This window comes from Juglans regia, unplaced genomic scaffold (assembly GCF_001411555.2).
Source record: "Juglans regia cultivar Chandler unplaced genomic scaffold, Walnut 2.0 Scaffold_850, whole genome shotgun sequence".
Taxonomy (NCBI): domain Eukaryota; kingdom Viridiplantae; phylum Streptophyta; class Magnoliopsida; order Fagales; family Juglandaceae; genus Juglans; species Juglans regia.
In genome coordinates this window covers 1-2,587 of record NW_023363465.1, presented here as the reverse complement: position 1 = coordinate 2,587, position 2,587 = coordinate 1, and the positions used below count along the sequence as shown (strand labels likewise).

The following is a 2,587-nucleotide window of genomic DNA, read 5'->3' as shown; positions in this document are numbered from 1 at the left end:
GATCCGGTGCATTAGTGCTGGTATGACCGCACCCATCAAACTAATTACTTAAAATTCATATAATCCTTGAGCGACATACTAGCGTCCTTCCGATCCCAATCCAAACGGAGAACTGATCCAAACCCATTGTTACGCGATGGGCAGGGCGAGATTTTCTCAAAAATCCACCCCCGAGTGGTCCTTCTTGTCAATTTATCTCGCAAGGCGGAGAAAACAAAAACGAGGGGTGCAACACGAGGACTTCCCAGGAGGTCACCCATCCTAGTACTACTCGCGCCCAAGCACGCTTAACTGCGGAGTTCTGATGGGATCCGGTGCATTAGTGCTGGTATGATCGCACCCATCAAACTAATTACTTAAAATTCATATAATCCTTGAGCGACATACTAGCGTCCTTCCCATCCCAATCCAAACGGAGAACTGATCCAAACCCATTGCTACGCGATGGGCAGGGCGAGATTTTCTCAAAAATCCACCCCCGAGTGGTCCTTCTTGTCAATTTATCTCGCAAGGCGGAGAAAACAAAAACGAGGGGTGCAACACCAGGACTTCCCAGGAGGTCACCCATCCTAGTACTACTCTCGCCCAAGCACGCTTAACTGCGGAGTTCTGATGGGATCCGGTGCATTAGTGCTGGTATGATCGCACCCATCAAACCTATTAACTAAAATTCATATAATCCTTGCACATACTAGCGCCCTTCCCGGACCTAACCAAAACGAGATCTCGATCCAAACCCATGGTTGGCCGAGCGCAAAGTGTGGCTTGAGATTTCCCCGAACACTCCCAGTGGTCCTTTTCTTGTCAATTTATCTCGCAAGGCGGAAAAAACAAAAACGAGGGGTGCAACACGAGGACTTCCCAGGAGGTCACCCATCCTAGTACTACTCTCGCCCAAGCACGCTTAACTGCGGAGTTCTGATGGGATCCGGTGCATTAGTGCTGGTATGATCGCACCCATCAAACTAATTACTTAAAATTCATATAATCCTTGAGCGACATACTAGCGTCCTTCCGATCCCAATCCAAACGGAGAACTGATCCAAACCCATTGCTACGCGATGGGCAGGGCGAGATTTTCTCAAAAATCCACCCCCGAGTGGTCCTTCTTGTCAATTTATCTCGCAAGGCGGAGAAAACAAAAACGAGGGGTGCAACACGAGGACTTCCCAGGAGGTCACCCATCCTAGTACTACTCTCGCCCAAGCACGCTTAACTGCGGAGTTCTGATGGGATCCGGTGCATTAGTGCTGGTATGATCGCACCCATCAAACTAATTACTTAAAATTCAAATAATCCTTGAGCGACATACTAGCGTCCTTCCGATCCCAATCCAAACGGAGATCTGATCCAAACCCATCGCTACGCGATGGGCAGGGCGAGATTTTCCCAAAAATCCACTCCCGAGTGGTCCTTCTTGTCAATTTATCTCGCAAGGCGGAAAAAACAAAAACGAGGGGTGCAACACGAGGACTTCCCAGGAGGTCACCCATCCTAGTACTACTCTCGCCCAAGCACGCTTAACTGCGGAGTTCTGATGGGATCCGGTGCATTAGTGCTGGTATGATCGCACCCATCAAACTAATTACTTAAAATTCATATAATCCTTGAGCGACATACTAGCGTCCTTCCGATCCCAATCCAAACGGAGATCTGATCCAAACCCATGGCTACGCGATGGGCAGGGCGAGATTTTCCCAAAAATCCACTCCCGAGTGGTCCTTCTTGTCAATTTATCTCGCAAGGCGGAAAAAACAAAAACGAGGGGTGCAACACGAGGACTTCCCAGGAGGTCACCCATCCTAGTACTACTCTCGCCCAAGCACGCTTAACTGCGGAGTTCTGATGGGATCCGGTGCATTAGTGCTGGTATGATCGCACCCATCAAACTAATTACTTAAAATTCATATAATCCTTGAGCGACATACTAGCGTCCTTCCCATCCCAATCCAAACGGAGAACTGATCCAAACCCATTGCTACGCGATGGGCAGGGCGAGATTTTCTCAAAAATCCACCCCCGAGTGGTCCTTCTTGTCAATTTATCTCGCAAGGCGGAAAAAACAAAAACGAGGGGTGCAACACGAGGACTTCCCAGGAGGTCACCCATCCTAGTACTACTCTCGCCCAAGCACGCTTAACTGCGGAGTTCTGATGGGATCCGGTGCATTAGTGCTGGTATGATCGCACCCATCAAACTAATTACTTAAAATTCATATAATCCTTGAGCGACATACTAGCGTCCTTCCGATCCCAATCCAAACGGAGATCTGATCCAAACCCATGGCTACGCGATGGGCAGGGCGAGATTTTCCGAAAAATCCACTCCCGAGTGGTCCTTCTTGTCAATTTATCTCGCAAGGCGGAAAAAAAATCAACGAGGGGTGCAACACGAGGACTTCCCAGGAGGTCACCCATCCTAGTACTACGCTCGCCCAAGCACGCTTAACTGCGGAGTTCTGATGGGATCCGGTGCATTAGTGCTGGTATGATCGCACCCATCAAACTAATTACTTAAAATTCAAATAATCCTTGAGCGACATACTAGCGTCCTTCCCATCCCAATCCAAACGGAGATCTGATCCAAA

General features: G+C 48.8%; 8 non-coding genes across 8 annotated transcripts; all 8 read right to left on the bottom strand.

Moving 5' to 3' along the window:
* Positions 1-223: 223 nt before the first annotated feature.
* Positions 224-342, bottom strand: LOC118347254. The gene has a single exon (XR_004800485.1). It is a non-coding gene; the product is annotated as a 5S ribosomal RNA (ribosomal RNA).
* Positions 343-531: 189 nt separating this feature from the next.
* LOC118347256 lies at positions 532-650 on the bottom strand. The gene has a single exon (XR_004800487.1). It is a non-coding gene; the product is annotated as a 5S ribosomal RNA (ribosomal RNA).
* A 190-nt stretch (positions 651-840) lies between these two features.
* LOC118347260 lies at positions 841-959 on the bottom strand. Its single transcript, XR_004800491.1, has one exon. It is a non-coding gene; the product is annotated as a 5S ribosomal RNA (ribosomal RNA).
* Positions 960-1,148: 189 nt separating this feature from the next.
* Positions 1,149-1,267, bottom strand: LOC118347259. Its single transcript, XR_004800490.1, has one exon. It is a non-coding gene; the product is annotated as a 5S ribosomal RNA (ribosomal RNA).
* Positions 1,268-1,456: 189 nt separating this feature from the next.
* On the bottom strand, positions 1,457-1,575 carry LOC118347258. The gene has a single exon (XR_004800489.1). It is a non-coding gene; the product is annotated as a 5S ribosomal RNA (ribosomal RNA).
* Positions 1,576-1,764: 189 nt separating this feature from the next.
* Positions 1,765-1,883, bottom strand: LOC118347257. Its single transcript, XR_004800488.1, has one exon. It is a non-coding gene; the product is annotated as a 5S ribosomal RNA (ribosomal RNA).
* Positions 1,884-2,072: 189 nt separating this feature from the next.
* On the bottom strand, positions 2,073-2,191 carry LOC118347253. Its single transcript, XR_004800484.1, has one exon. It is a non-coding gene; the product is annotated as a 5S ribosomal RNA (ribosomal RNA).
* A 189-nt stretch (positions 2,192-2,380) lies between these two features.
* Positions 2,381-2,499, bottom strand: LOC118347255. The gene has a single exon (XR_004800486.1). It is a non-coding gene; the product is annotated as a 5S ribosomal RNA (ribosomal RNA).
* Positions 2,500-2,587: the final 88 nt, after the last annotated feature.